General features: G+C 34.9%; 1 long non-coding RNA gene across 1 annotated transcript; it reads left to right on the plus strand.

Moving 5' to 3' along the window:
* The first annotated feature begins 1,762 nt into the window (after positions 1–1,762).
* Positions 1,763–17,586, plus strand: LOC135971089 (uncharacterized). Its single transcript, XR_010587168.2, has 2 exons — positions 1,763–1,824; positions 17,158–17,586. It is a non-coding gene; the product is annotated as an uncharacterized lncRNA (long non-coding RNA).
* The last annotated feature ends 5,669 nt before the right edge of the window (positions 17,587–23,255 follow it).

Below are 23,255 nucleotides of genomic sequence, written 5' to 3' on the forward strand. Positions count from 1 at the left end.
TATCCCAGAACTTCAAGTATTTAAAAAAAAAAAAAAGTGAAAAACTTACTTTTTCTTTCCCCAAATCAGCCAATTGACCTTAATCCTGTACGAAACTGTGAAGTACAATTATTTTCATGATTGGTTTGCTCAGAAGCCTTGCCATAACTCTGGGGTGAGAATGGTTAATGAGTAAAACACATTAACCTATGTTTAGCATTTCTTTTAAGAAATGAGATTGTGATTTCAATTTAGATGACAATCACCAGGACCAAGCCTGAACATTATTGAATCATCATCAACATAACCCTCACTGATCACCTTAATGGTAGTGCAATAACAGCAACTGCGAAGTTATAATATGATGATGATCTCTAAGGCCCCTACCACCCAGCTCTTCAAATAGCACTGAAGTGTTGAGAGATGAGCGTTGTAGGCTATGTTTCTTTCTGTTTGGACTCACTTTGTAATTGCTGTTGCTGAAGCCACCTAGTGTACGTGATTGTGTTGTGGCTGCCTGAGCTGATTAAGAGATACCCTGTAGCTATTCCTGCTGTTAATAATTACCATGAAAAAATTATGTAATGGCTTGTCATTTTATTTGGTGCTGATTATGGATATAAGTTCAGGCAAGGTTCTAGGAACCTAGATTAAGATAAATTAGAATACAATGCTCAAAGGTAATCAGGGGATTTTGTGTGTGTGTGTGTGTGTGTGTGTGTGTGTGTGCGCGCGTGCGTGTTTCAGTTTTGAGAGACGTCACTGAGGTATTCAGATATTTTAATCTAAATAATTCCAATATAATCATTTGAGTATGATCCTCATTGGATCATGCTGATGCTGAAAGTTTAGGCAGCAGCAGGACAGGATTAAAAAAAGAATGTAACCAATTAATCTAACTAAGGCTTTTATAATAGGGATATATATGTTGTGGTATTTGTTTATAAAGACAAAGCTTTATGTCAAAGAAGAGGAAAAGGGTGCCCCAACCAAGAGGTAAGGCAGCACCTCTTGCTGACCTTAAGGTTTTCCACTTGAAGTTATTCCCTGATGAGCCACAGGGCAAACCTCTCTTTACTCACAGGCTTACAAATATTCCATAAAATAATGAAAAAGGGCATCAACCTGACCCTCAGCACCATGATAACAAGGAAGACATGATGAGCCTTGGGGGATTCTTTCAGTACAGTATTTTTTTAAAGTCATTATTCCTATAAAAATGGAGCTCAGGCCTTTTTCTTTAGCCAGTGGTTTATTTTGTTTGATATCCTTTAGTTAATACGAAGCACAGGAGAATATAAGGAAGTGAGTAAACTACAGACGTTATTAAAGTGAAGTGAAAATGAGGCAATCATAGAGGCCCTGATAAATTTTCTGGCCTCAATTATCAATGTATTTTGAAATGTATTTAAGAGGTTGAGTCACCCGAATAATTAAGTCAGCAGCTTCTTAGGACCAATTTCTTTTCTTTATAACTTAGAGAGGTCACAAAGAATTCACATCTCAAAATGGAATAGAATTGAATTTTTTCTAATCTAATTTTTCAATAATAATGAGAAATGATGTTTCTAGCTACTTAAATAACTTTTGATATGTTTTGGCTGTGTCTCCACCCAAATCTCATCTTGAGTTGTAGTTCCCATAAGCCTCACGTGTTGTGGGAGAGGCCCCGTGGGAGATAATTGAATCATGGGGGTGGTTACCTCCATGCTGTTCTCATGACAGTGAGTGAGTTCTCACAAGATCCGATGGTTTTATAAGGAGCTTTCCCCCACTTCTTTCTACACTTCTCCTTGCTGCCACTATATGAAGAAAGATGTGTTTGCTTCCTCTTCTGCCATAATTGTAAGTTTGCTGTGGGCTCCTCAGTCATGCAGAACTGTGAGTCAGTTAAACCCCTCTCCTTTATAAATTACCCAGTCTCAGGTATGTCTTTATTAGTAGTGTGAGAATGGACTAATTTACTTACAGACTGTCATCTACTTTTCTGTAAATATATATTAAATTAAATTTTGAACCATAGCTAAATTACTTGATAAATGTTACTTAGCGTTTTCAGAGCAAGAACATATGCATGCATTATGGTTCATTTGTTATATTTTATTATAACACAGAATATTTTAAAATACCACAGATTTCAGAATATTGATTAACTGGAAGTAGATTATATATAACAGTACATTCCAAATATGTAGCATTTTCCCAACTAATGATAATATTAGGAAAATTTAAGGCATATACATACATTTTTCCTTTGAAGTCAAATGTCTGTATAGTTTTAGCAAAGTTATGGCAAATATTATATTATGTAGACAACAGCTTCAATTTTGCATTTCAGTTTCCATGTACAGATAACACACAAATTGAATTTCTTCTGCGCCATAATTGAATATGTATTTTATGTACACATGAAATATATATTCAGACATGGTTATACAAAATCTATATTTATAACTGGAAAGTAGTATGGAAATTGAGGTATTTCATTATTTTAGTATCTGAATATTGAAATAAATATTACATGCAAGTATTTCATCAGATTATGTTAATAAGGTATATCAAAACAATAAATAAAAATAACATTATAATAATAGTGAAATGGAAAGATGCAAATTGTTGAAAGCAGAGAAATGGTAAGATTTGTTTGTAGGCCACACAATTTAATTTATACTAGTATAGATCAGTGTAACACATTTAATATTTTTTGGCTGAAGTTGAATTATATGTACATGTTACCATCTAAGGCAGTATTTTAAATATCAAAGATTACTACACCTTTTCTCTTTCAACAAAGAATATATCTCAGCTCTTTTATTTTGCTTGACATCTTTCCATCAATATGTGTCCTTGGCAATCACTGTTATTCACGGACATAATTTGCACATAGACCTCAAAATTTTCCCTGCCATTTTAATTAGTGGTTTCTGTTCATACTGTAAGAACTGAGAATGCAAGTATTGAAATCATGTAGTTAATTAATAATAACTATTATTTGCAGAAAAGAAAATATTTTGAAACACAAACCTATTATATTTGAAACACAAATATGTACGGAAAAATAGTGGAACATATATGGCACTGTTGTACAGCTATTAAAAATGAATTAAGTTCATGAAAATTATTTCTATCTGCTTAAGTCTCAAGATTATAGAAACTCTTATTACATTATCTGAAGACTTAGAATAAAGCCCTGCTTCATGGTTCCTCAATTTTAAGTATTATCTATGCATCTATCGTGATCTTTTCAAAATTCTAATTCATCCATGAAGAAAAGGTAATGACATCCTAACTATTTTGCATCTATACCCATAGCCCTGATTTTCAATTAGCTACAGATGTTTGAATTATTTTCTAAGGGATAAAAAGTATTCTCTTCCAGATGCATTAGTTTTCAGATAAAGATTTAAAAATCCAGACACTAAAAAAAACTACTGAAATTATATATATATATATAACCATATATATTTATATATGTGAATATATACATGTTCCTCAGCTCTTCAAAGGAAGGTTTTCCTAATATTGTCTTTGTAAGCTAAACTGTCACCTCTGAATTCAAAAGGGCCAATTCAGTTTAACTCTGACATATACGTTGCTTGATTTATTTACCTATGTATGTAAAATGATAGTCTCATTGACAAGTAAGATTAAATACTTAATATTATACTCACTAGATTAATGAAAATGTACTATGTTTCATTTCCAAACCTCAGTGGAAAATGCTTCTCTAATAACCTATTCATTGGCTGCAAGCTTCACAGAACATTGTCTTCTATTTTCGGAATAAACTTTTATTGTAATTTAGATTCTACTTCAGGCAAACAACCTGTAGTAGTATTTTCTTGCAAAGTTAAAAAAAAAAATACTTGCAGGCAAACACAAAGAAAAAAATAGAAAGGGCAGACATATTTGCAAGAGAGAATTCTGAGGTGGTAGAGCAATTTCCTAAGTAAAGAGCAGTGTTTTCTCTCAAGAAGACTACACAAAAAATATAAAATTATTTAGGCTACTAATAAGACTATTTGTTTTCTAATTCCTTACAGAAAAATAGTCATTTGTGGATATAACTGATTTTGTCAACTATCATTATTAATATAACATATATTAAATTACAATTGTATTCATGCAATGTCTACTATTTACCTTTCAATTTTAAAAGTCCCCATCATTTATGACATGTGAAAGGTTAAGTGATTCATATGATAGTTTTACTATTCCATGAACAGATAATGATCTTTATTTAAAGGTCTTATAATAGAGGTAGTATAGATTAATGCCATATTCTAAAACTTTAGAGTCTGTTAAAGTAACCTAATGTGTACGTTAACACTCTCACTGCTGAGCCCTACTGCCAGAGTTTCTGATTCAGTAGATCTGGAGTGAGTCTGAGAACGCACATTTCTGAAAAATTACAGGTAATGCTCATGTTTCAATCCAGGCTACAAACTTGGGTCAAAACAATTAGAAGTTTATCTTCACACTTTATTTAAAGCAAGTTATTTTAAAATTAAAACTTAACCTAGAACTGTAGTATCAGTTCCTGAAATCTCTATGCCAAGCGTAATTTATGGTAGACAGGGAATCTGACCTAGTTTGATATTGGAAAACACTAGAGAAATTGAAGTTTCTCTTAAGTCAGCCGGAATGTTATTTCATTAGATAGATTTATTTTTTGTATGTGAGATTCTTTTATGTTTATGAGGAATACTGGATCTATGAACTTTTAGATTATCTAAACCATTTTGATTTAAAACTTATCAAACTTATAATCTTTCAAAAATACCTAAAATTAGGGATTTTAGAAGTTGGCCTTTATGACATTTACTATTATATGACCATGATGATTAATTTGTTTCCTCTTTAACCAGAATCTGTCATCAGAGAACTCTAAAGCACTTGCTAGGTATCATTGTTTTATGAAAGGAGACAGAGAGAGGAGGAGGAGGAGGAGGAGGAGAAGGCAGAGAAGAGGAGGAAGGGAGGATAGGGAGGAAAGAGGCAGAGAAGGAAAGTGACAGGAAAAAAGAAAAGAAAAACACACATCTAAGGACAAAACGTCTTTAAAGCATTTTTTCCCCCTGACTTCCACCCAGGAATACTCAGGCAGAACTGGCTTTATGTATATTTGACCTGTGCAATCACAAGATATTCTGTGTTCAGAAGATCCCTGTGCTTAGTTGAATATTCTGCTATCATTGTCTTGAAATTTCTAATAATTTTAGAACAAGCGCCCTGTATATTTGTTTTGCACTGTAGCCCATCCTGTCTTCAGGTAACAAAATTAATTCAAATGTCATTTTTTTCTCCTCTTCCATTGTAAGTGTATACTTGCTAAATAAATGTCTCAAAATTTAAAAAATGAATTCAAGCCACAATACTTCTAAGCATATTTACACATAGGGAATGTGCTAAGTATGACAGAATAAACAGAAGAAAACTAAGGTTGGAGGGAGAAAAACAAAAATAAGTGTATGTATGCTGGGAACAGATAAAGCCTGAAATTCATCAAATAAAGGAAAAAGAATTTGAGTCAAAGACTTCCATGTTTTGGAGGAACACTCCCATGTCTACAGAGGGAAGGGAATCAGAGACTTGTAAATAAGAGGAACATATTGTTGAGCAAAGTGGATTATCACATAATCTATTATGAAGTATTCACAGGCAGATCTAATACTTTATAAATTGCGTGTGGAGGGATTTCTGGCCTAGAGAAGAATAGATAAAATACCCAAATAGCAAAGCTAATCTACTCAATCCATGGCCTCCATTTGGAGGCTCTTATAAATTATCAAATCAATGCATTTTCTGTTACCCATAGAAACAAAAATTAATATTTCTTTGTTTTTATCAGATTGCACAAGTTCTTTCTTATAGATTGAAAGAAAATTCTCAAAAGTCTTTTTTCACGCTACTTTTAAAGGACCACCCTAAGGAAGAGAATGCCTCCATTGAGTGCGGGGAGGCAGAGGGGACAGAGATAAGTAAATAGACATTTTGTTTGCATTGTAATTAACTTCCAAGTCTCAGGAAAACAAAACATCCAACATGTTCAATAACTCATCCTCCGTTTGAAATAACAGCACAGTAAAAATGAATTACCCAAGAAATAAAGCACTCTAAAATAGGATATTGGGTCTCCTGTCCAAAAAGGATTTATTTTCATTAAAAAATATGTAAATGGTAAACACTGAATCAAAATTACTCTGGAATTTGAGTAGCAAAATTATAATTGATGATCTTCATAAAGGTAAAATGTATTCTATACTGCATCCTACATGTTCATGTCCTTACAGTTTTACAAATAGGATTCTTGAACTTCTAACTCTTAGGAAATAGTCTTGTTTTGTTTTGTTTTTTGAGACAGTCTCGCTCTCAAGCCTAGGCTGGAGGGTAAAGGCGCAATCTCGGCTCACTGCAATCTCCCCCACCCAGGTTAAAGTGACTCTCATGCCTCAGCCTTCTGACTAGCTGGGATTATAGGTGTGTGCCACCATGGCTGGTTCATTTTTGTATTTTTTTCGAGATGGTGTTTTGCGATGTTTCCCAGTCTGATTTCAAACTCCTGACCTCAAGTGATCTGCCCGCCTCAGCGTTCCAAAGTGTTGGAATTACAGGCGTGAGTCACTGTGCCTGACCACTTGGGCAATAGTCATGCAAAAAATAATTACTCTAATCCAGCTATATCATTGTCTCCTTGAATTATGAAGCTAAAAAGTGCATATATTTTTGAAGATCACAGTAAAATGTATTTTGGAGACAAATGCTTGAGAATCAGGCCACTAAAATTTAAATACTGACTGACAGTTCTGTGAATTTGTGAAAATGCTTACATTCTCTGAACCTCACTTTTTTATTTATATTAATGACAACAAGAGCAAAATATCATAACTGTTTTGAGAATTAAATGAATTAGATGTAAAATGCTGAGAATGGTCCCAGTATTCAGTAATTATTATTAGTAGTAGTATCACAATATAGCAAGTCCCAAGACTAATGAAACAATCACAAAAGGCCACCCAGAGGAAGTGCTTTATGAAACTGAATTTAACTTCCCCAAAAATGTTATGTACACATTGCTACATTTTTATGATCATTTTGATGTAAGAGCCCTATTTACAAAATTTTTAAAAAATGTTAAAGTGTATAGAATAAATTTATAAATTTACATGTAAGCACATATTGCTTAACTGGTCTGACATATTAGACTTGAATAAAGCAAGGTCTGTGTTTTACTCACTTTCGCATTATTTATGCAAAATTCCAAGATTAAGAAATATTTGCTGGATTGAAATTGCCATATGACTTCAACTATTGGCACAAATTACTTCGAAACATTATAGAAAGGTTATGTTCTTTAAGATAATAGAAGAGGAGGCCGGGCGCGGTGGCTCACGCCTGTAATCCCAGCACTTTGGGAGGCCGAGGCGGGTGGATCACAAGGTCAGGAGATAGAGATCACGGTGAAACCCCGTCTCTACTAAAAATACAAAATATTAGCCGGGCGCAGTGGTGGGTGCCTGTAGTCCCAGCTACTTGGGAGGCTGAGGCAGGAGAATGGCGGGAACCCGGGAGGCGGAGCTTGCAGTGAGCTGAGATCCGGCCACTGCACTCCAGTCTGGGCGACAGAGCGAGACTCTGTCTCAAAATAAATAAATAAATAAATAAATAAATAAATAAATAAATAAATAAATAAAAATAAAAGATAATAGAAGAGGAAATGATTAAAATTTTAGATGTGGCCTGTAGGAGACCTTAGACATCAAGAAGTCCAGGATTTTCATTAGAGAGATGAGAAAACTTGACCTCAAGAAGTCAAATTGCGTATCAATATATAAAGCTAGTGAACACCTGCAGTGAGATTATAACCCAAATTCTCCATCAGCACTGGTCACACCAACACTAGGGATTATGAGACCGTTTAGTTTTTAATTCCTAAGTGTATAATAATTTTGCCTTATAACACTCATAACAATAGTTTTCTTTCCACTGTTGAAATGCCTAGGGAAAGGACAAATCAACCAATTGCCTTGCTCTGCTCCTAGAAAAATGACCTCTTTACTCCCTCAGACACTGTGCTCTTTTTAAAAAGAATCAATGTAAACCTTACATGTAAAGAAAATGTCACCCAATTATATTTCATTATTTTAAGTGTTATGGATATAGGAAATAAAACAAAAGCCAAGAAAATTCTATCAAAATGTTAACCCTAAGCACTCTTCTATTATGAGTCAAGTGAATAAAAATACAATGTTAATTTTTTTCAGCAACACCAGTTACATCTTGGCAAGGATCCAATTACAGTTGATATATCTGTTTGAAATCTTACGTTTTTCTGGTGACTAAAGAAAAGTTTGTTTTAGAGATGACACATATTCCTGAAATGATTTACTTCATTTTCTCACAGAATATCACATCTCAGGCAAATATATCTACAAATATGTACATATGTATATACATATGTATGTGTTTGTGTATATGTGTATATATATATGAATATATATAAATATATATACACATAGCAAGTGTATATATATATATATGAATATATATAAATATATATATACACATACACGCACATTTTTATGATCACTTTGATATAAATAAGAGCCCTATTTACAAAATTTTTTTAAAATGTTAAAATTTATAGAATAAATTTGCAAAACAAAACCATTCAAATCAGCAGACTGGAAAGCTTTGAAGAGTATTCTACATACACAATGAAATTTCTATTCCACTCATATCTGTTTTCTTAAAATAAAACCAATATATAATTTTTGCAACTTTTAGCAGTCTCTACTGATATTATCCATATCTCTGACTCTTCCATTAGGAGATGGGAGTCTCTGGTTCCTGGGTGTATTACCAATGCTTAAAACAATGCTGGAAAAATAATAAATATTTGATAAATAAATAAATGCATCAATGGTTAAAAAGGTCTACAGAGATTCTCTTGATGCAGAATAATCTGTGAGCATCGTGCTTAAAACAAGTGCTTCCAATAAAAGCCCGATTTCAGTTCAGCAGCCACAGTGATGCTTTGAAGATATATGCTTATTATTACTCTGTCCTCAGAAAACCCTCAATATTGTTTTTTAAATTTGCTATTTCTTTCCAAAGGATAGCCACTAGACACAGTGCAACACTGAGTCACTCCTTTGACCTCCTAGCCTCACTTCTTACAAATTCACTATCATTCTGTTAGATCCAGGCACGTGGACCAACTTCCTGTTCCTTAAAAGTGCCAGGCACATGCAGACCTTAAGCCCCTTGTACTGGCTGCTTATAATGGGTCATGTTGTGGTCCTTAAAAATTATTGCCTTAAAGGATGAAACTTTATGCTTTTTAAGGCTATTTGGTTTTTAAAAATTAAACAAGATCTGCTTAAAGCAAAAATTGCAAGTGATTGTGGGATGGGTTGGAGGAAGGGGTGATCTTGTTCCTCAGTTAGGTATATCAGTATCTTTGACTAGAGGGCTTCTTTGCTTTCCCTCTTACTAAATGCACAGCTTTTACTAAGAAGTTGACTAAGGAAAGACTAGGATTATAAAATATGGACTCAGGTCCTTGAGAATCACTGTAGAAAAAATTTATATGAGTTTTATTTTTTAATTTTGAAATACTGAAATAATGTTTTAAATGGTGCTATGAAACCATGGAATTGTTCAATTGTCAGAAAGCAAAGTAGAACAAAAAATTTCAGAAATCGAAGAAAATTTTCTTGATTTTTGTCAGATTTTACACAGAAATTTAGACAGATTGAGAAACAAAAGCTCATGTCCTCCATTCCCTAGTTTTCCTTGTAGAGGAACGATGGGTTAGAACATTCTTATATGCTCCTTCAAGATCAAATGTTCTGTTTCACCGAAGTGCCAACTCTTATTTTCTATCCCTACAAGACTTTCTTCCATATTATCCTCTTCGTGTGAATAATTTCTTATATTAGGAGCTACCTATCTACTTTTTCTCCTACATTCTGCCAGTGCTTTTTCTTTCAGTAGGTATTATAGAGTCAGGTTGCCAAAGGAGGTAAGGGGGAGCTACAGTGAGAGCAAGCACACAAAGGGGAGCACCCCGGGGAGGTTTGCAATTGCTCTCTCAAATGTATACCACTGAAATGAACAGCAAAACTTTCCCTAAGATAGTGAGGAGGAAAACAAGATTTTAAAGTAAACCCACAAAATTACACTTGCATACACACTTTGATGCGGCAACCCCATGTCTAGGAGTCTGTCCCAGAAATTCGGCTGCATAGAAGTAAAGTGACATGTGCATATGGTAATTTGTGATGACTTAATTTGTAACAGTTAAAGCTAAGAAACAGTCCGGTTTCCATAAAGAGAGGACATATGTAAACCATAAGTGGGATACAATGCAACATAAGAGTGAGAAAGTTCTCCACTTACTGTGGGGAACAATCTCCAAGATATGTTTGAAAAACCAATCAAGGTGAAGAATAATATGTATATTATGCTACCATTGTATTAATAGAGAAACTGAGAGCATATACTTATATTTGATATTTATTCATAAGAATTCTAGAATTAAGTCTAATAATTTTTATGTTTTAATTTCTTTAAAATTTAATTTGCACTTGTAATTTTACAAAAACAATTAAAGTGTTCCCCATATGCGCTGACTGAGAGAGAGGTACACTCTCTATCGAAACACATAGATGACAAGAAATTATTCTTCTACACACCATTTAAATTATCCATATTCGAACTTTATAAATTAAATATCTATTCAAATACATCTGATCTTTGACAAAGTTGACAAAAACAAGTAACAGGGAAAGGATTCCCCATTTAATAAATGGTGCTGGGAAAACTGGCTAACCATATTCAGAAAACAGAAACTGGACCCCTTCCTTACACCTTATACAAAAATTAACTCAAGATACATGAAAGATGTAAATGTAAAACCCAAAGCCATAAAAACCCTAGAATAAAACACAGGCAATACCGCTCAGGACATAGGCATGGGCAAAGACTTCACGACAAAAACACCAAAAGCAATGGCAACAAAAGCCAAAATTGACAAATGGGATCTAATTAAACTAAAAAGCTTCTGCACAGCAAAAGAAGCTATCATCAGAGTGAACAGGCAACCTATAGAATGGGAGGAAATTTATGCAATCTATCCATCTGACAAATGGCTAATATCCAGAATCTACAAGGAACTTAAACACATTTACAAGAAAAAAACAACCCATAAAAAGTGGGCAAAGGATATCAACAGACTCTTCTCAAAAGAAAACATTTATGCAGCCAACAAACATGAAAAAAAGCTCATCATCACTGGTCATTAGAGAAATGCAAATCAAAACCACAATGAGATACCATCTCACGCCAGTCAGAATGGCAATGATTAAAAAGTCAGGAGACAATAGATAGTGGTGAGGCTGTGGAGAAATAGGAATGCCTTTACACTGTTGGTGGGAGAGTAAATTAGTTCAACTATTGTTGAAGATAGTGTGGTGATTCCTCAAGGATCTAGAACTAGAAATACCATTTGACCCAGCAATCCCATTACTGGGTATATACTCAAAGGATTTTAAATCATTCTGCTATAAAGACACATGCATATGTATGCTTATTGTAGCACTATTTACGATAGAAAGATTTGGAACCAACCCAAATGCCCAGCAATGATAAACTGGATAAAGATAAGGTGGCACATATATACCATGGAATAGCATGCAGCCATAAAAAAGAATGAGATCATGTTCTTTTCAGGGACATGGATGTAGCTGGAAGCCATCATTCTCAGCATACTAACACAGGAACAGAAAACCAAACACCTCATGTTCTCACTCATATATGGGAGTTGAACAATGAGAACACATGAACACAGGGAGGGGAACATCACACACTGGGGCCTGTCAGGGAATGGGGGACAAGAGGAGGGAGAGCATTAGGACAAATACCTAATGCATGCAGGGCTTAAAACCTAGATGACGGGTTGATAGGTATAGCAGAACACCAGGGTACATGCTTACCTATGTTACAAACCTGTACATTCTGCACATGTATCCAGAAATTTAAAGTAAAATAAAATAAAACAAAAAAATGCATTTCACAATGAAATTATTAAATAGGAAACACTAAGTTTGATTAAATTTGGTATATTTTTAAGAGGAACACCACTGGAGTTTTGTTCGCTTTTTAAATTTTTAAAATTTTTCATTGAGATATAATTGATGAAAGTTGTATATGCCCAAGTTATTAATAAATATATACAATCTAAAATGATTTCCACAATCAAGCTAATGAACATATCCATGTACTTAAGATCTACTGTCTTAGCAAATTTCAAGTATGCAGTACATTATTATTAGCTATAGTCACTAAGCTACACATTAGGTCTCTAGAACTTACTTAGCTTATAACTGCACATTTGTACCTTTGATGGGGAGATGTTGATCTCTCCCAATCTCTGAGCCCTGATACCCACTCTTCTACTCTCTGTTTCTGTGAGCTCAGTGTTTTAACATTACACAGAAAGCAAGATCACACAGTATTTGTCTTGCTGTCCCTGACTTATTTTACTTAGCATATGTCCTCCATGTTTATCTATGTTGCTGCAAATGACAAAATTTCCTTTTTTTATTTTAGATTTCTTACTTTCAATTGTAACTTTTAAGGCTGAGTAATATCCATTTTCTATTTGTCTATCCATTCATCTATTGATTGACACCTAGGTTATTTCCATCTCTTGGCTATTGTGAGTAATTATGCAATGAACATGGGAATGCAGATACCTCTTCAAGATTAGTGATTTTATTTCCTTTCAATATGTAATATACCCAGTAGTGGAGTTGCTGGATCATATGATAGTTCTATTTTTAACTTTTTGAGGAATCTCCATACTTTTTTCAATAATGGTTGTACCAATTTACATCCCCATCAACAATGTATAAGGGTTCTCTTTTTTTCATGTTCTTGCCAACACATTTTATTTTGACATTTTTATAGTAGCTATCCTGACAGATGGGTACTAGAAATACTGTGGTTTTTGTCTTTCCTTTTTGATTAGTTATCTTAAATATATTTTCATACAACTATTGGTTATTTGTATGTCTTAATTGGGAAACTGTCTATTAAAAGTTCTTTGCCAAATTTTTTAGTCAGGTTATTATTATGATTTGCCATTGATTGGTTGGAGTTCCTTATTATTTTGGATATTAACACCTTGTCAGATATGTTTGCAAATATTTCCTACTATTCCACGGGTTGCCTTTTCATTTTGTTTCTGCACAGAAAGGTTTTAGTTTAATGTAATCCCACCTGTTTATTTTTACTTTGGTTGCCTGTGTTTTAGCAACAATTGATATAAAAAAATTTGCCAAGAGCAGTATCAAGGGGCTTTTCCCCTATTTTCTTATAAGAGTTTTTGGTTACAGATCCTATGTTTAAATTTTTAATCAATTGTGAGTGATTTTTAATTATGCTCTGAAATAAGGATTCAATTTCATTTCTTTTGCACGTGTATATTCAGGTTTTAAAACGTATTTTATTTAACAGACTACCATTTCCCCATTGTGTATTGTTAGCACCTTTGTTGAAGATCACTTAGTCATATACACATAGGTTTATTTTTGGGCTTTCTATTCTGCTTAACTGCTCTGTATGTCTGTTTTTTAACAGTACCATACTGTTTTGATTATGGTGGCTTTGTAATATAATCTGATATCATAAAACATGATACCTCCAGCTTTGTTCTTTTTCCTCAATAATACTTTAGCTATTTATTTGAAGGGCTTTTTTTTTTGTTTCATATTCATTTAACTTTGTTTTTGTATTTCTTCGAAAAAATGGCACTGGAATTTTGATAGGGATTGAGTTGAGTCTGTAGATTGCTTTGAGTAATACAAAAATTGTATGAAAGCATAACACTCAATGGTAAAATAAGCAAACAGTGAAAATTAGAATGTCCTAATACTGTAATGCTGGTATATAAATTGCTTACATCTCAAGTATAAAGTCAAAAGACAAAACTTTTAAAAATAACTAAGTTACAATAATTTGATAATAACTAAACAATATAAAAAGATATAAATTGTGACAAATCTAAACAGGCAAATAATAAATAAGGAAATTGAATCAGTAATGAAAAGTTTCCCATCAAAGAGAAGCCTAGGATCTGATGGTTTTACTTGTGAAACTACCAAAGATTTAAAGAATAATACCAATTCTTCTCAAACTCTGTCTGAAAATTGAGTCAAACACTTCCATATTTGTTCTATGAGACCAACAACCAAGATACCAAAGCCAGACAAGGACACTACAAGAAAAGAAAACTATTGACCAATATCCCACATGAGCACAGATACAAAAATCCTCAATAAAACACTAGCAAACCAATTTAAGAGCACATTACAAAGATCATATACCATACCATGGGATTTATCCATAGGATTCATGAATAATTAAACTTATGCAAATAAATTACTGTGATATACCACATTAACAGAATAAAGAACAAAAATCACATGAACAACTCAATAGATGCAGAAAAAGTCTTGACAATATTCAACAACCTTTATAATAAAATATCTCAACACATTAGATATAGAAAGTATATATCTCAACACCATAAAGGTCATATATCACAGGCCCACAGTTAACATTATGTTCAACAATGAAAAGCTGAAATATTTTCCTCTAAGATCAGGAAAAAACATATGGACATCCAGTCCTGCCACTTCTACTCAATATAGTATTAGAAGTCCTAGCCAGAAAAATTAGGCAATAAAAATAATTAAAAACATCCAAATTGGGCTGGGCACAGTGGCTCACACCTGTAATCCTAGCACTTTGGGAGGCTGAGGCAGGTGGATCACGAAGTCAGGAGATCGAGACCATACTGGATAACATGATGAAACCCCATCTCTACTAAAAATACAAAAAATTACCTGGGCGTGGTGGCAGGCACCTGTAGTCCCAGCTACTTGGGAGGCTGAGGCCGGAGAATGGTGTGAACCCGGGAGGTGGAGCTTGCAGTGAGCACAGATTGTGCCACTGCACTGCAACCTAGGTGACAGAGTGAGACTCTCTCTAAAAAAATAAAAAATCCAGATTGGAAAGGAATAAAAAATTGTCTCTTTTTGTAGATGACATATATATATATATATATATATATATATATAGAGAGAGAGAGAGAGAGAGAGAGAGAGAGAGAGAGAGAGAGAGAGACAGACAGAAAACTTTAAAGACCCCACCAAAAAACTGTTGGAACTGATAAACAGATTCAGTAAGGATGCAGAATACAAAAATCAAGGCACAAACATCAATTAAGTTTCTAGAAACTAACTTCAAAGTACCTGAAAAAGAAATTTAAAAAAAAAATCTCATTTACAATAGCATTAAAAAGAATAAAATTTTCAGGAATAAATTTAACTGAGGAGGTAAAAGATCTGAAAACTATAGGCTGAAAACTATAAAACATTTGAAAAAAATTGAAGCAGACACAAATCAGTGGGAAGATACACTATGTTCATGAGTTGAAAGCATTAAAATTATTAAAAGGTCCATAGTACACAAATGAACAACTTTTTTTTTGTTTGTTTGAGATGAAGTTTCACTGTTTTTTGCACAGGTTGGGGTGCAATGGCATGATCATGGCTCACTGCAATCTCCACCTCCCGAGTTCAAGCTATTCTCCGGCCTCAGCCTCCAGAGTAGCTGGGATTACAGGCATGCACCACCACGCCCAGCTAATGTTGTATTTTTAGTAGAGACAGGGTTTCACCATGTTGGTCAGGCTAGTCTAGAACTCTTGACATCAGGTGATCCACCTGCCTTGGTCTCCCAAAGTGCTGGAATTACAGGCATGATCCACCATGCTTGGCCCCAAATGAGTAACTTTAACGATAAATGCATTTAAAGGTAAATGCAATAACATTACCAATAACTAATACCAATTCTTCTCAACCTTATCTTTGGGCTTCCTAGACCCCTTTTTATTAAGCAATATTTTCATGTACCAGGACTATCCCCAGACTTTGTCCCACGATTCTCAAACACCATCAATAGTTTTACCTTTTAATTATAATAAAATTACTTTCTCTCTATTAACTACTTACTGTTTTTCTAAATATCTACCAATACATAGACAGCAGTCATGGTATCTGTCTGTTACCTAGAAACACACATCCTGAGATGGTAGTCTCCTGGTTCTACTTTTTATCCAGGAACCTGGAATTTGAGTGCAAAGGGGTTCCATTACAAGCCACAACGTGAATTTAAAAATTAGATGAGAGCACTGAGAGATTTTATATCTATCTTATGTGAAGAATTCAACATTTTCTTGAAAACCTCATTGATGTGTTATTTGATTAACTGTCTTTTCAAGATATTATATAGTGCTTTCTCCTGAGAAAAAATTTTTACTTAGCTTGATTTACTATCGAATCAGTAGCTAGCATGATTTAGTCTAGTTTCAATTACATCTGATCTCATAAATTCACTATGTGCAACTTTATAGATATTGTGCATGCATTTAGCAATTCTTGTACCTAGGAAAAAAGACTTAAACATGTGGGGTTTTTTTACATTCAAACAAATTTTATAAAGATGAGACAGTTAACATTTTTTCTCACTGTTGAATGTTCTTTGAAACAAATAAATTCAATTTATATTGATACCTACACATTTATTCATTTGTGGTACATCCTCCCTCTGGAAAAAAAAGAAATCACATTTAAAATAAGATTTTGATTAAGAAGAATTTTCATTCTGCTGTTAAAAATAGATTTTTCAGAAAACAAAACTTTTACATGGACTTTAATAAAACATCATTCCTTGACGATTAAAAAATCAGGAAACAACAGATGCTGGCGAGGCTATGGAAAAATAGGAATGCCTTTACACTGTTGGTGGGAGTGTAAATTAGTTCAACCACTGTGGAAGACAGTGTGGCAATTCCTCAGGGAACTAGAACCAGAAATACCATTTGACCCAGCAATCCCATTACTGGGTATATACCCAAAGAATTATAAATCATTCTGCTATAAAGATACACACATATCTATGTTTATTGCAGCACTATTTACAATAGCAAAGACTTGGAACCAACCCAAATGCCCAGCAATGATAGACAGTATAAAGGAAATGTGGCATATATATACCATGGAATACTATGCAGCCATAAAAAGAATGAGATCATGTTCTTTTCAGGGACATGGATGAAGCTGGAAGCCATCATTCTCAGCATACTAACACAGGAACAGAAAACCAAACACGGCATGTTCTCATACATGTCAATTGAACAATGAGAACACATGGACACAGGGAAGGGAACATCACACACTGGGACCTGTTGCTGGAGGATAAGAGGAGGGAGAGCATTAGGACAAACACCTAATGCACGCAGATCTTAAAACCTAGATGACGGGTTGAACACCATGACACATGTATACCTTTGTAACAAACCTGCACATTCAGCACATGTATCCCAGAACTTAAAGTAAAAAATAACAATAATAATAAATACAACATTCTTAAAAATAATCTAACAGTGTAGATATGCCATCTATTTAGATCAACAGTTCTAATTTCTAATTCCTGTTTCAAATAAAGGAACTAAAATGATTTGAGAAGCCAAAAGGACTTTTGTTTTTTGTGGGTTGTGTGTATCAAAATCTTTGTGAAAAATTACTATGTTCTATATCTCCCTCAGAATACAAAAAAGAAAGAAGAGTGAAATTGTACCACAGTTTTCCACATTTCTTTCATGTCTGGTTGAATAGCACGCAGCAGGATTACCACATGTGATTGTGGATTCCATCTGTTGCCTCCCGCATATATGTAGTTGGATAATGGAGAAATATTTAAAAATAATTTTTCCACGATTGTAGATATTTTTCTTTGCTTCTACCACAAAGTTTAACAAGCGCACAAGTGGTGATTTCTTAAAGGTTAGCTGCAATGTGGAATGTGAATTAGTATCAATGTCCTTTTTGTACTCTGTTACATTAAACTTTATTTTTTGAATTAAATTTGAACTACATTGATCATTTACCCATGCATAATTTTGTAACATCATGTACTGGTCAGTTGGTATATATTGTCTCACTGAATTATGTAGGTCATGGAAATGTGGACACATTCTGTTTTATGACATCAAGATATCACATTCGTTAATATCACCAATAGTCTCATCAGAAAAGTCTTTCAGAATCACGAATCTCTCAAGCTCATGATGATAGACACAAGTTTTCCAAAAGTCTAGTTTTCACTAGAAATTTTCAGTACAATCATTGACAACAAATACTGTCAGTTATCCTTGAAGTGACAGTCTGACATCACTGACAATTTTTAGAAAATACCTTTCAAATACTAAAATCCAAATAATTGGTGTCGGTCATTCTTTACAATAAAAATTGTGTCCCATGGAAAACCACCTAGTATAGCTCACAGCTCAAACAACTGCATATGAAACAACTGCATATGAAACAACTGCATCTACTCAAGTAAAGCATCATCTTTCCTTCTGTAACAAATGTGTATAGTGTGCCCTTCCCATTTCACCACAGAGAATTTTTAAAACACATGGATTTGAGGGTCACTCAAGTGTTACTCTCCTAAACAGTAAAGAGAATAAAAGGAAGCCACTAATCAAAGCAGAGTCATAAACTGATGAATTATTATTTTATAAGGTGAAGTTTTCTTTACATCTTCCTCCATTCCTTTGTATGATACTATTCCTTCTATTTTTGTCAAAATAGAAAGTGTTTCCCAAGCCTAGTTCCATACAGGAAAATGTAAAGTTAAATTTTTGTATCAGAATTGCTCAATAAATATTCTATCGTGTTGATGTTATGAATATTCACTCCATCTCTTAGGTGACTTTACTGTTCTTTACTTGGGCCATAGAATGCAGATCTAATTTTGACATTAGTAAGTTATCATATGCGTCATCATTTAGCTCTCTGGGTTATATCATACATAGAATTTATATGATTTCTAAACATTTTTAAGACGTGCATGGATAGCATTAAATGTTGAGAATAAGCAAAAGTTTCTGATTAGCCTTAGTTTTCAAACTAGCTTCAACCACAGATAAAATTCACTAAAGAATATAATCAGTATTCCAAAAATTATTGTGTGGGTATCTTCACAATTCATTCACTTTCTAATTCTTTTTTTTTTTTTTTTTTTTTTTTGAGATACAGTCTCACTCTGTCACTCAGACTAGAGTGGAGTGGCACCATCTTGGCTCACTGCATCCTCTGTCTCCCAGGTTCAAGTGACTCTTCTACCTCAGCCTCCTAAGTAACTGTGATAACAGGCATGCGCCACTACACCCAGATAATTTTGTATTTTTAGTAGCGACGAGGTTTCACCATGTTGACCAGGCTGGTCTCAAACTCCTGACCTCAAGTGATCCACCTACTTTGGCCTCCCAAAGTGCTGGAATTACAGTCATGAGCCAGTGCGCCCGGCCTCACCTTTTAATTCTATCTCTTTATAATAAGGCCACTTGATTTGTTTCGTAGTTAGAACTCTTTTTTATAAAGTGCACAGAAGTGCTTGGATTTATGCTGAAAAATGCTGAATAAAATAAATACAAATGAAGTAGAGATCTCAGTCCACTGGATTCATTATGTGGAACACAGGGCAGTAGAAGTATTTGTTGTCACTTTGCTAGTTGATGAAAAGTATCTGGATTCATTTCATATAATGTACACTATTTCAGTTCTAGGAGAGTTTCTGAGAAATTGTTAAATTATATTCTTGAGATAAAGAGTTGAGGTGTGATAACCAGTTGGAGAAAAGTTTAGGGATAAATTTTCCCAAATAAAAAGTATAAATGCAAAGACGATAAGATATTTATAATTCTGACTGTGTGTTTTAAAAAATACCTATTACATATTAGAGTTAATAAAGACAAAATAGGTAGAAAGCATAATAAAATTGGAATTAAAATTATTTTTTGATTTAAGTGACCTAAATCACATGAAAATAAAATATAGAATATGTTTTTTACAAGGCATAGTACCAAGAGCAAATAGTTGCAAATATTATTTTAAGCTAATGGTTTAAATCATATATTACTTTACTGAATCTTTGGCTGGGGAGTTAATTTAGAACAATAATTGTATTTGTACTATTAGCAAGAACCTGTGGCTGAATGTAATGGAGCAGCATCTCACTGGGAAGCAAATGACTTCATTTGCTCTTCAGCTACTCACAACACCTCCAGCAGCTTAAGCATGGCACCTAGCTTACCATGAAGCAAAATAATTCTGCACAGGATGACGGGCTTTCCTTTTGATGTGCTAATTAGTCATAAAATTCACACTGGAATCAAAGTAATGAATGATCAGAAATTGTTACCTACAGGCTGCATCATTTGGAAATGTGTAAATAATCAGGCTAAGATTCTGGATTTAAGATCTCTTTGCCAAGTGGTCATCTGCCAATACACAGGCCGTGTTTGCCTGTGTTGACGGTGTATTTGAAAGCTCAGGAGAGCCTTCAGCATCCTGTAGTCCTCATGAGTCCCCGCTGTCATGATTATGCTTTTCTTCCACCTTTGTCCCCAAGATAGGCTCCTAGGAACTCTGATTTCAGAAAGATACCTGGAAGCAAATCCTCTCACAAAATATATTTAATAAAACTATTAACAGCCTAAAGACATGAAGAAAAAACTATTTCAAATTCTTATAAGAAAAACATAATTATATTTAGCAATGCACTAGCTTTATTAAATGGAAAGGGCATGAACTCAGGATAAAAAATACAAACAACAATAATACTATAACAAAGGAGAAACATGCACACCTGATGTCATAGGTTTTGTAAAGTAAGTAGAGTTTTTGTCTTAATACCTAATTTCTATCCCACAAAATCTAACTTTGCATGGCTTAAGACAATAAATGACCAGTAAAAACATCAAGAAGCATAACTATCCTACAGCCTTTTATGCATAGGTAATAATTACAAATGCGTATGTGTGTGGAAAATATATTTTCAATATATTTTTAAAACTTCAAAACTCATATTTCCACATGAGTAAGCTAAGTATCTTACACCAACTCTTTTACCAAGAGTAGACATTAGCCCTGGAATCTACAAGAATCCAAAAATTAGATCAATTATCCTTCAAGTACCAGCAAAAAATCTAAAAAAGTTCCCTCATGGGCCGGGCGCGGTGGCTCAAGCCTGTAATCCTAGCACTTTGGGAGGCTCAGAAGGATGGATCACGAGGTCAGGAGATCGAGACCATCCTGGCTAACATGGTGAAACCCCGTCTCTACTAAAAACAAAAAACAAAAAAACTAGCCGGGCGAGGTGGCGGGCGCCTGTAGTCCCAGCCACTCGGGAGGCTGAGGCAGGAGAATGGCATAAACCCGGGAGGCAGAGCTTGCAGTGAGCTGAGATCCGGCCACTGTACTCCAGCCTGGGCGGCAGAGCGAGACTCCGTCTCAAAAAAAAAGAAAAAAAAAAGTTCCCTGATGACTCATGGACTCACCATCCTTCACTGCCCCAAGGTCCTTTAAGTCACTTCCTTTCCCCAAAAGCCCAGATACCATTTTGAAGAAAAAGCAGAGAAGAGGAATCTAAAAGACTGAGGTATTAAACCTATAGAAACTAATGATGTACTTGACTGTGCTGATTAAAATCCTCTTTTAAGCTTCTAAGTTTGCTGGATTGGACTACATTTCATATATTTTTCCTCTACCACCAATCAACAGCGTGTCTGTGAGGGGGAAAAAAAGCAAAGCTTCACACATCCAAGTTGTAGTACTATCAATTATGTGATCAGAATGAATTCAATAAGATAAAACAAAAAGAAATAGATGAAAAGAAGAAAATGACAAAAGAAACGCAATTAATTCCCTGGGCCTTTTGATCTGTTATAATTTTATTTAACATTCGTCTCATCTCCTACAAACTTCTGTCTCTACTTCAGAGCTGATGCTCTAACAATTATGTTTATCTTCATGTATCTGATGGCTTTTCTCTGTTCACCTCACATTTCCTGTTATTTTGTTGTCTGTCACCTCTGGATTTCAACACATCCCAAAAATTTCTCTCCTATTGTATCCAGAATTGGTTCCTTCCAGTGGGTTCTTGGTCTCGCTGACTTCAAGAATGAAGCCACGGACACTCACAGTGAGTGTTACAGTTCTTAAAGATGGTGTGTCCGGAGTTTATTCCTTCAGCTGTTCAGATGTGTCCGGAGTTGCTTCCTTCTGGTGGGTTTGTGGTCTTGCTTACTTCAGGAGTGAAGCTGCAGACCTTCGCATTGAGTGTTACAGCTCTTAAAGGTTGCCCATCCGGAGTTGTTCATTCCTCCCGGTGGGTTTGTGGTCTCGCTGACTTCAGGAGTAAAGCTGCAGACTTTCACAGTGAGTGTTACAGCTCATAAAGCTAGTGCGGACCCAAAGAGTGAGCAGCAGCAAGACTTATTGCAAAGAGCAAAAGAACAAAGCTTTCACACTGTGGAAAGGGATGCCAGGGGGTTGCAGCTGGCTAAGGTGGCCAGCTTTTATTCCCTTATTCGGCCCCACCCACATCCTCCTGATTGGTCCATTTTACAGAGTGCTGATTGGTGTGTTCACAAACCTTTAACTAGACACAGAGCACTGATTGGTGTATTTACAATCCTTTAGACAGGAAAGTTTTCCCAGTCCCCACCTGACCCACAAGCCCAGTTGCTTCACCTCTCACTATTATGGTTTTCTCTTTGACTTCCTTATCTTCCCACGTCCTGCCTGTACTGTCAATGCCCAGTGATCAAGGTGTTACAGGTAGTTCAGCATGAGCAGGGCAGAAGTGGGCCCCCCTCCACCCACTAGAAATATCAGGTGATGCTTTGGCAATTACTGCATTGCCTCTCTAAAAGTGGTAAGTTGTGCAGCCAGCTCCAGGGAGAGGCCATTTCCTGATGGTCCACACTTGTTAACATTAAAGTGTTAGTTAAGGGCAGGCCCAGGGAAAAGAAACTTCCTAGGCATGCACACTGAGAGACAAAAATGGTGAAGTATGATCTTTCGGGTAAATGGAAGAAAGCCTCAGGTGGGCATGCGTGCAACTCCCTAAACACACTGCGTGCTAGGGACACGGTTAAACAGGGCATTTGATCTTCTCTTCTCTTCTCTCTCTTGGACTTTCATGCACCCAATTGAATCTCTTCCAAAAGTTCTTTTCTGTTCTAAAGACTTTTTAATACACTTCTACTCCTGCTCTGGAACTCACCTCGGCCTCTTTTTCTGCATGCTGCCTCTCAGTCAAATTCTTTCTTCTGAGGGAGCAAGGGCTGAAAT

The sequence above is a fragment of the Macaca fascicularis genome, chromosome 6 (genome assembly GCF_037993035.2).
Source record: "Macaca fascicularis isolate 582-1 chromosome 6, T2T-MFA8v1.1".
NCBI lineage: Eukaryota > Metazoa > Chordata > Mammalia > Primates > Cercopithecidae > Macaca > Macaca fascicularis.